Source organism: Maylandia zebra, linkage group LG5 (genome assembly GCF_041146795.1).
Source record: "Maylandia zebra isolate NMK-2024a linkage group LG5, Mzebra_GT3a, whole genome shotgun sequence".
NCBI classification, from domain to species: domain Eukaryota; kingdom Metazoa; phylum Chordata; class Actinopteri; order Cichliformes; family Cichlidae; genus Maylandia; species Maylandia zebra.
Window position 1 is genome coordinate 35,189,037 of NC_135171.1, and position 11,270 is coordinate 35,200,306.

General features: G+C 38.1%; 1 long non-coding RNA gene across 2 annotated transcripts; it reads left to right on the forward strand.

Moving 5' to 3' along the window:
• Positions 1-228: 228 nt before the first annotated feature.
• Positions 229-4,268, forward strand: LOC112431246 (uncharacterized). Of its 2 annotated transcripts, none has more exons than XR_013098696.1 (7): positions 229-481; positions 1,955-2,087; positions 2,205-2,304; positions 2,423-2,482; positions 2,571-2,661; positions 2,828-2,985; positions 3,649-4,268. It is a non-coding gene; the product is annotated as an uncharacterized LOC112431246 (long non-coding RNA). The 2 variants fall into 2 exon arrangements; XR_003022429.2 differs by having other exon boundaries at positions 231-486.
• The last annotated feature ends 7,002 nt before the right edge of the window (positions 4,269-11,270 follow it).

Here is an 11,270-nt window from a genome sequence, read left to right on the forward strand (position 1 = left end):
TTGTTGTGTTTCACGCCATATTATCAGACCACCTTAAGTGGGTCGGCCTTAAATTTTGAATTTGTGTGATCGCTGTTGATTGGTAGCTAAACTGCTGGTAAACTGTGTACAGACGTTTTACGTTCGAATTGCAGAGAAAAAAAATCTGGTAGCAACATTGTGCAGTATGAGCGAACCATTTCACCAAAAAAAGGGGAAGCAAGGCAAGACGTGGCTGCAGCGGTCTGCAGACGTGACTTCCGAACCTCCTAAAGAAACAAAGAGCGACGTTACATTGCGGGATGACGTCACCTGAAAATGACCAATAGCGCGGCGCGCTGCTGAGCTGTGTGCCAACCGCTCTTTTTTTCATGCAGGAGACTCAAGTTGGCTTCGCTAACGGACACAGTTTTGAACTCGTATATTAGCGCCATTTATTGCTGCTTGGACCACAGCATCTTCGGAATTTGTAGACATCCTGGCAGCTTACAATTAGTTCGAGGTGAGGTGAGTACATGCAACTTCAAGTTATCTCTGTTATAAAAATCCACCAGCCCAGCGTTTATAGATAATTTTAGCAGTTCGTTTTTTATGAGTGAGGTTGTGAATTTAGTTAGCATTTGTGAGTTGAGTTAGCATTACTGTTGTGAGGGAAGCATTGCTCTGGATTAGTTTCTGTATATGGCGTGCTTAATTCGCTAGGGAGGAATTACCAAAGTACATGGAGTTATGTTAATGTGTAATTTCTGTGGTAAGGTAGTTCAGTCATCAAGGGGCTACGTGCTTCATTGTAAACTGCATCGGAATGAGCCACGTTGTTTCTTTCGGTGTATTGAAGCAGGCTGCAAGCAGACATACACCAGGTATGGCGCGTTTAAGGCTCATTTTTACCGAAGACACTGCCCCCACCCATGTCACTGGTGTGGTGGTGGTTTCTTCGTTTACATGTGCAATGGCGATGTGTGAACGTCAGTGTCAGAACTCTAAAGAGTTAATAGCTCATCTGAAGAGCCATATTGTGGAAGGACACGTGGTCACTTGTCCAGTAAGAGGATGCACAAATACCTTTAGAGTTAAATCATCTTTTACTGCTCACATGTCACGTAAACACAGAGTTTTCAGACAGCAGCATTGGTGATTTATATAGAGAGTCTGCATGTCAATCATCATCTGTTCCAACCACATCAGATGACTTTGTACCCTTGATTTCCGAGCCTGCTGCACAGTCTATTACACATGAAGATAACATGGAAATGCCCCCTGAATTCTGTGATCTTTTTCTGAGAAACGTTTCACTATTCTACTTAAAATTGCAGGGTCAGTTTCTACTGCCTGCTTCAACCATACAGAACATTGTAGAGGAAATGCAGAACATGCATGAGTTGGGACAGACATACAGTTTGGGTAAACTTGCATCACTGTTAAAAGATTACACATCATTATCAGAGGAGGACATCAACAAAGTCTGTGAGTCTGTCAAAAGCTATGATCTTTTTTCTGCATGTCATACCGGAGCTCAGATCTTTAAAAAAGCCTTCAACTATGCGGAACCAAAGAAAATATTTTTAGGGAGAGATGAAAACAGAAAAGATAGGTTTGCCTATTATGTGCCTTTAAGAGAGACTTTGAGATGTCTGCTAGAGTCTGATCTGTGGCAGAAATCAGAAGAGCCCTCTACTGAGCCTCCTGCTGATGTTCTGTGTGACATAAGTGATAGTAAGCTGTTTTAAATAAAATGATTTTTTTGGTCAAAACCCATTGACTTAATTGATTTCTATCCATTAACATCTTACATGAAGTATGGGTACCAAATGGTTCCATTGAAACACAGTGTGCTGTCACAATAATGGTGCTGTTAGTTTGGTACTTACGAAACACTGTATAAAAGTGTAGTATCAAGCAAGATCAGCTTCATATTTTAAGACCAAAGGTACCACTTGGTGTAAATTGACCTTTATTCACATTCTTTTATCAGACATCTTGGAAATGGGGGGGCAGCATAAGGAGTTCCATTACTAAGGTGCTGCCGGACCTGTCTGCCTCAATCCTTGAAATTGTACTGGAGGCACTACAATCATTAGGAGTGGAGACATCTGAGAAACAAACCAGTAAGTATTATGATTTCATTGCACAATAGCCATGAAGGACTTTCTGTTTTTTCTATTATGCTTTGGCCAAGGTCCAAAAAGTACAATTAATCTATTGTTTGTGATATTGTTTTACAGCACCAAATATGGAAATTTCAAGCCAGGCCAGCATATCGTCTCCATCTGTTTTAAGGTTTAAGGGTGGTGGCACAGCTAAGACCCAAGAGTCTCTTTCAAGGTTAGTAAAGTAAACAGATTCAAGAAGATATTTTACACATTTCTTTGTCGTCTGTCTCTAAATCTTATTTTGTCTTTATTATGATTAAAAAGGTTTGTTTTGTTCCTGCCCTTTTCAGACACTGAATTTGAGCAGAAACCATAAGGATACTCAAAGGACCTGTGACTCTCAGGAAATGGTGAGATTTCAGGTCATAATCTTTTTTTTCCATTAAATTAATTTTCCTTTTTCCCTTTACAATATTGCTGTTTTGTTTTTGTAAACAGCATCAAATGAGAGAGACAGATGAAACAGTTTCAAGACAATGGCAGGAAAAAAATGCTGAAGATTGAAACAAACCTTGGCTGGAAATATTTGGTATGTGTTTTACCGTAAATCAAATTGTTGAAAAACATTCAGCTACACTGTAACACAGGGAAACTTGATTTGCACTTATTTTGTTACTTTAATTTCTTGTCTCATTATTTTTGTCAGTTATTATTGTTTATGGTGTATGCCCTTCTTGTTTTCCTTCTGAATGCAGAAGGTATCTAGCCAGTCCACAATGAACGCTTCGTTGCACCCCATGAGTCTTCTGGCAGAAATGATGGCGGCTGTATTCTTTGGTTTCCCTAAACATCACACCCTGCCTGTTTATACGAGGCTCTTCAATTAAGTCTGCACCCAAAGATTCAATAAGAGGTAAGCAGTGGTATTATTCAAGTTTTGCTAAAGAAAGATGGACAGGAGACACTAATCTTAATCAGCCGAGCTCAGGTTCATGTCCAGGTGAGCAGTTTCATACGCTATAAAATGTAGATTGAATGATAGGTCTCATCACCATGCATTCAGCCATTAACTTCAAGTTCTATGATAAATCAATACGAAACTTAAATACGTTTTCCAACAAATTATGATTGTGATTAGGGCTGCGTTGTCTATGTATAACTTTTACACAAGTAGATTTAAAGTATAACTATTGCCAAAACGCAACCTGGGCTGTTTTTTTTTTTTTGTTTTTTTTACTGTATCGATTTTGATGTGCTCAAATTTATGCCCCGGCCCCCTAGTATTCCCATTCACTGGCTATTGACCACAAAACAAAATCACGGTCAATCTCAAAAACAGCTTGTTTGTCGTAATTATGCTTTTAGATATATGTTTGTCTCGTTTACAGTAAAAAAAAAACAAAAACTGAAAAAAACAGCCCAGGTTGCATTTTGACAATAGCTATCCTTTAAGAACTGTATATTTTACACTTAAGAAATCATTTATCATTAGATCTGGTTTTGGCAGCACGTTTTGTTCATTTCTGTGCATTTTGCTCAAGCACTGATCAAACTTTGTCCATTTTTTTTGCTGCAGAGGGGATCCTGCCAGTCCAAAGTGAACTCCTGATGGACATTGAAGTACTCCTGCAGAGCTTGTATCTTCAACACCATGCGCATTAGAAACTCCACCGAGTCCTTTCCTTCACCAAGGCAGGACCCAGTGACTCATTACTGTTGATAGGTCAGGGGCAGGTAATATTTTGTTTCATGTTTAGTCATTCCTCCATGGATTACCAGCCATATATATGGACACATGCTGTATTCTCAAGATCTATGCTGTTTTGTAGGAATAGAGAAAATGATATGTTTAGTCTGTTTTCAAATGGTATGTCAAATTTTCTCATTGTTTATCAGTAATATTCTCTACCTTGGTTGTATATGAGCATCTTTAGATTTTTCTATATTTAGCGGTTGCAAATGTAAAATGTACGGTAAACCATTTATGTTCCTCATATTGTACTGTATTTTTAGCGGTAAAATACCGGCAGCTGTGGTTGCCAGGAATTTACCGTAAAATGTATCTGGTCAAAATAAAATGCTGTAATTTGTTATACAATTTCACTGTGTTTTTTACTGTCAAAGGTTTTAATAAGGTTTAACATATTTCTGTTATTTTTACAGTTATTTACAATAATAGGGTCTATCCTATTACTGTTAAATTAACAACAAATTACTGTAAATATTATTATATTATTACTTTTTTTTTTTCTGCAAATATCCGTAAAAAGCTATGGAAAGTTGCATTTTTTACATTAAATTGCTGTATAATTGACAAATATATTTGGTTTTTTCTATCATGATTTTGGTAAAATAATACGTTGTCTACCTTAAAAATTAGGGTTACAAAAGCAGTATACCGTATTGTCTTTTACAGATTCCACATTTTTTACACGGTATATTCCTGGCAACCACAGCTGCCGGTATTTTACCGTAAATTTGACAGATTTTTTTTTACAGTGTAGGCGCCCCGAGAAGATGACAACACTGTCAGCACATAGGAACTGTGGGCAGTCTTTTACAGATTTGCAGGACAATGTGGTCGACGGTTCTCTACCCAGACGATCTGGAAAAGACTGCACACAGCTAATCTCTGGTCTCATTGGACTGGCAGGAGACCTGTCATGGCTGACCTTCACAGAAATATGTGGTAAATTAATAAATAGTTAAACTAAATATGCCTTGTTTTTATCAGACTTCAATAATCCAATCCAAAGGGGAAAAAAAGACAACGGCGAAAAAATTGCCATTGGCAAGTTTTTCATGGGTGCAAACCCAGATACTCAATGCTGCTGCTCAACCCACCAACCCGCAAATCTATTCTCTTTACGAATTTCTTTACAACTTTCTGTGCTCCTCTTCTATTTCTCCTTACCCTCTAACCAGCAGTGTTGGGGAGTAACGGAATACATGTACCGCCGTTACGTATTTAAAATACAAAATATGAGTAACTGTATTCCATTACAGTTACCATTTAAAAAGGTGGTATTTAGAATACAGTTACTTTGTTGAAATAAATGGATTACACGGTGGTACTTCCCTGTTTCATATTGTGGCGGGTCAGGCCTGTTTGGGTTTTGTTTGACAGCTACGTTCTGTTGTGTCAGGTGGCAGCGTTACGGTTGCCATGGTTACAGGGTGACGCTCTCTCTGCGTGTTTCCTGGGTGAGAGAGGCCTTTTTGTTGTTGTTGTGCTAAGCTAATAGGCAGAATGCTATCGGTATAGCTTTAAAGAAGGTAGCATCATAGGCAGTGTAGTCCGTGCTGCAGGGAGAATGGACTGCCATACACGTTATGTGTCTGTGAGCGCGAGGAGGGAGAAAAAGGAAAAGTACGAGCTGTCATCGAGCAAAAACAGGAGCTGGAAGCATGTAAATATAAAAATAACCACTGCAGCCAAGAAGAGTGCCTGACGAGCCCAGTTGTAAGTAAGCTATTAAGACTCGATTGTACACTGTTCGTGTTTTCCTCCAAAAACAGTAAGTTCCGTTGGAGCAGTCTTTCAATGCCTCTCTCTGTCTCTCGCTGGCAAAGTTGACCCAGACAACAAAGCAAAGCTAGTTTTCAGCTACAAGCCCGAAACGAACCCGATGTATTAGCCAGAGGTCCCTTTGCTACGGTTCGGAGCCGCGGACCTTCAGTAACAGTAATAAATCACAGCAATAGTACATTCACGTAGTTGTAAACAGCATGATAATATATTAAGTAATCCAAAGTATTCAGAATACGTTACTCTCATTGAGTAACGTAACGGAATACGTTACAGAATACATTTTGGGGCATGTATTCTGTATTCTGTAATGGAATACATTTTAAAAGTAACCTTCCCAGCACTGCTAACCAGTCATTTAATTGTTGCCCTTCCACAGCCTGCTTTATGGTTTTTTTAGGTTTCTACAAGCCTTAAATAGATTTAATTGTTTTTTTTTCTTTGGAGGTTGTGGTTATGGTAGTCTTGTTTTTTCATAAATTTTGAAAAAGAAATATGTTGAACATTTCGCTCGTCAAAAAATAAGTACTTGTATAGATTTTCAATATGTAGTTAAATAAATGTTAATGCAAAAGTTGATAGTTTTAATCAAACTTTGTTGAGCTGGGTGTAGTTTACTGTTATAGTTTAAGTGTACCACTACATCCATGTAGACACAGTCTTTTTCCATTTGACAACTCCTTACTCACTCATTGAGCAATCAGTGCAAAGAAAAGGCCAACGCAGCAGCTTGGTTAGTGGTTATTTCTCAAGAGCTCTGGGAGCATTCCAAATATGGCTGTCAGATGATTAGGATCAATAGCTGTGCCACATGTTATACATTTGAAATAGTATCAAAAGCCCATGTTTAAAAATACCCCAGTGAGGACCAAAACATGTGACTGCAGCCAAAGGGCTTTTGCTGGCTCACCAAACATGGCACACTCATATCCCAGTATCTCATCCACAAGCCCACCTCGTAACAATTTCTAGAAATCATTCATACACAGTATTGCAGGAGCAGGACTTACATTCGTATGATAGCTGGTGTAAAAAACATGCAAGACACAAAGTTTCAAGGAAAGAGTTATGAAATCTTGTGCACTCTCTTGGTGTCTAGAATATTACACCTTTATGTGGCGTAAACTACAAACTGATGTCCGGGTTACTTCTACAATTGCCTGACTTATAATTCATTTGATTGTTGGATTGTGGGCATGTGTCTTGTTCTATAGTCTTTCCTGAGAGATAGATCTTGAGGAAATAACTCTGTGTCTTCTTGAGTCTTCACAAACACAACGTGAGGACACAGAGGAATTGGAAAAAAATGTAGAGCAAAATTCAAAAAGAACACATTTCTCTCTTTTTTCCATTCCCAAGTTAAAAGAATATCTCTTTTTTCTGTGACAACTCAACAAGACAATCTTAAAAATGAATGCCCCCCTCACCATTAATCCTGTGCAAATTTCTTTAAAATCTAACCCCGAGTGGTCTCTATAATCTAGGATTACATCGGGTAGAAAAGGAAAAAAGAGGCAATCAATCTTCTTTAAAGGTTTTAATCCTTTATGAAATAGACTGGATTATTTCCTTGGGTTAGGCTTTATGGCCAGGATTTAATTCCCTCGAGTTTCCATGCCAGCTCCATGTATTTCCCCTCTCTCCATGGCTCCTTCTCGCTCTCCGCCAGGGGATCCTTGATTTATAGATATCATTTGACCTGTTAAGGCAACAGTCTGCCAAAAGTCCAAGATTAAGTGTCGATGTCTGGGCTGACAGGGGTTCCTGCTGCTAATTTTACATGATCTATGGGGCTAATACCTGTTCTCCATCCACCCCTTTACATTCTGTAGGGGGTAAGAAAAAAAAACTGCCTTCACTTCGAAGTATCAAGAAATTATTAGAGCCAGCTTTGGCACTCGAGAACCTAGAAAGAGTATTACAGTCAATGTTAACATATGGCCTCCAAGAATGACTTTGCTGAGGTACAGGCCAGGTGTACCTCCTCCACAGTTTCAAAGTGTCTTCTATCTGCGGGTTCTCTAAACTGTCTTCATACATTTCTGCACAATGCCACATTGTCTCCATATATGTGGAGTCACTGAAATACAGTGTAACAGTGTTTGGAATAAAGAGAAAGATACGTGTGTCCTTTCACATCTATGAATTAAATACTTCCTCAAATGTAGATGAGATCTGCAGACAAACTCAGTGAATGCTACTATCTGTGATGCACACTATCACAAACAGTCAGCTTTTTAAGGGTGCTTAAAGGTGGAGCTAGTCAACAACTGACATTACATTTGAAGCATTCCAAAGCCCCTGGTGGTAATAAATAAATAAAGTATGAAAGCTAAATAAATACAAATGAAAAGGCAAATTTTTTTTTGATGAAGCCTGCTTGTAGTCAAAGCATTTTTGACTTAACCCATTCAAGCAGTGTTATGTTGCATACAGGGATGCAGGAAAATGGTCTGCAAGCTAAGTGTACAATAACTTTAATTTCAGTACTTTTGCTAAGAAAGCTCCATTACCAGACTTGATCCGATCTATTGAAAAATAACAAAAGGAATCAGTGAATTTTCTGAATAAATAGCAACATTTTTGTTATTCCCCAACATTTCCTTGACTACTTCATTTCAGACTCATTTTATGCTTCGTATTGTACAAATATCATCTGGAGTAATAATGACTATTCATATAAAAGCTCAGAAGGGATTGCTCACCAGGAACTCCAGTTTTTCTTCTGTTTCTCTGTTCTCTCTTCTTTTCTCTGCAGATTAATTAAGCAGGTCATGCAGCCTCAGGATAAGAGTAAAATTTTATCTCTACTTTTTAACTTGGGTGCAGTTACATCTTTGCCACAATTTTCTAACCCTGGGCAAAAGCGCAATGATTTGTATGCATTTGTTTTTGCACTGATATTTTTGCCTGTAAAATTTGTTCTGTGTTGAGTTTGAACACACATTTATTCCTCCAGGCTACGCCTTCCTATCTTGTGCCCTTCGAAGAAAAATCTGTAAACTGTGGGACAACCACACAAAGGATGAAAAAAAGAGGAGAAGACAAGATTTACATGTGTTTGATTGGTAAATTATCGTCTGGCATACAACATGCGTCAAGTTGCAAAAATCACTATTCCCCTGTCCCCTCAATCTTATCCACTGTTCTCTGATCTTCTTATAATAACTCAACAAGCAGTGCCACAACAAAGTCTCCTTGTTCTAAATAACTTTGTTTTGACATAAATGAGTCTTGCAAGAATGGAGAAACAGAGAGAAACTGTAAGGCAGAACAAAGCTGAGCAAAACACTGCTGAGACCTTGTGACAAAATTTCATAATTTGCACAGCTGACAAATTAGCGGAAATAAATTGCTTCCAACTGGTTTAAATGAGACTATATTTAAATTCCCTCTGTGGCAAGCCTAAGAGTACTTTCACACCTGGTTCATTTTACCCTGTTTGGGTCCATGAACGTTAACACAGCAGAGATCTTCAAGGAAATGAATGAAATAATAAAATGATCATTCACATTTTTGTAAAAGCAGTTATCATAACTAAAAAAATAACCATCTGTGTCATTCATTAGCAGTAGAGAATATCTTCTAAGAATAAATAAATAAAATCATATTGGGTTGTTCAAAATTTCCCCAAGATGTGTACAGTATCTTGACATTCAAATAACAAAATCATCTACACCTAGTAGAAGTAATTATGAAAGAAGGAGATGGATAATTCCATCTCTGCACTGTATGACACTTGTTAAGCTGCTAAGCAAAGTTTGTAGTATCTTGTCAAAAGATATTTTGCATGCAGACTGGAAACGAACCATCAGCCTTCTGATTGGTAGATGACCTGTGCTACCTCCTGAGCTACAGCCATCACACACACAAAAAAATGTGGGAATTATTTTTGCGTGTTGTCACTTCTTTTTTTGGCTTAGGAACATGCCATGCAAATAAATTCATCTCTACAATATATTATACACATTTTAGTTAAATGCTAATTTCATTGCTGCCTGAGGATTACAGAAATATAGCCTACAGCAAATTAATGAAGAATTCAGTCTGATTAAGCACCAGCCTTACATAAGTAATCTTTCACTGTGGTATATTTATGAGCAATCACAATTTATTTAAACTGTCACGAACGAGCCAATGCATCTGAAGCATAACATTGCAAGGCACATTTTAGCGTGTTTTACAGCATTTCACAAGGCACTAAGCAGAAAGATAGATAAGAAAGACATTATTTATTCTGTGGCCATCCCATGATAATAACACCTTAGACAAACACTGAGGCCTAATGTTAATGACTTGCTGTAAATCCATTAAAATCTTTTCATAACAACAGGGCTCGCTTTTCTGAAAATCACGTAGGACTATCTCTAAAGAGCATATTGGAGAAAAGCTGTCACACAGTGGGACCACAGGGAGTGCCTGCGAAGTGTTTAAGTAGGTCCGTATTATGCTGCCGTATCCAATTTATAAAGATGGCTATAGAGCAGCTGATCCATCTCTGCCACAACAATTCCCATCAGTCTTCACACACAGAAACACACAGAAACTTTTCTTTAGACCATTCCCCACTCACACATATAGGACCTCATCCAATGTCAAATAAGTGCTGGAAGGTTAAAGTTCTGTCTTTCAGCTTTAATTAAGATGAAGTTTAGATCAATACTGACAACATTGATCTAAACACTGTTGGAACAGTAACCCTATTTATTCCTATAACTAACTGGATGATTGGCTGCTCAAATGCATCCATGTCATCATTATTTTGTGTATAAAGGAGCTAACCAATATGTTTAGAGTTGATTCTAGATGTGACATTTGTATTTGTAACTACTTTGTCACTGTCTGTCAACATGACAACTGTGAAAACTGAAGGTTTAAAATCAGCAAACCACACCCATTTCTAAAACTGAGAAGGATCTGAAGTCAAGTGTTTTAAGGATACGTTTGTTAGCTAGACCAGGGTCAGATTACCCGGGCTAACAAAGCTAGCCAAGAACCCAGAATGATGTTAAAACTGCATGTATGCTGAACCCAGTCCAGCAACCAGAGCCTGATCTTTAACAGACAACAAAGGCAGTAATCAGCAGTCAGGCTTGCAGCATTGTAATCTTCATTTCTACTTGTTTCTACAATAGAATTGCTCTAGCAATTGTTTTTAAGTCTCTTTGGGGTCATTAAGGTAGGTGTTTGTGCTGATGTGTGGAACTGCAAGGTTTATGTTGTTACAGTTTTTTCTGAATGCTTAAACCCTAACTGTGATTCCTGTAGCACAATTTCTAAAACTATTCAGACTTATAGCAAAACCACTCACTGAGTTTGCAAAACTAAAAGCACAAAAACTGCTTTGCACTCAGTTTGCAATTTTGTAATACACACTTTGCAAAACTGTAGGCACAATTCACTGCACAACACTCAATTACCAAATTTCCAACACACTCCTAGCAAAAGTATACACATGTATGGCTATCATTAACACTAATTTGCCAACTGTCTGGCACACTTTCACATGTGAAAACTTTTTTAGATAATTAGTTCACTTTGCAATCAGCCTAAGCACTATAATACAGGTAAGCTGTGTGTGTAGAGTACAATGGAGGGAGCAGAAAGAGTGAGAAGTAGAGGAGGCCGAGGAAGAGGACGTGGAGGTGAAGAAGTAGGATGAAGAGGAC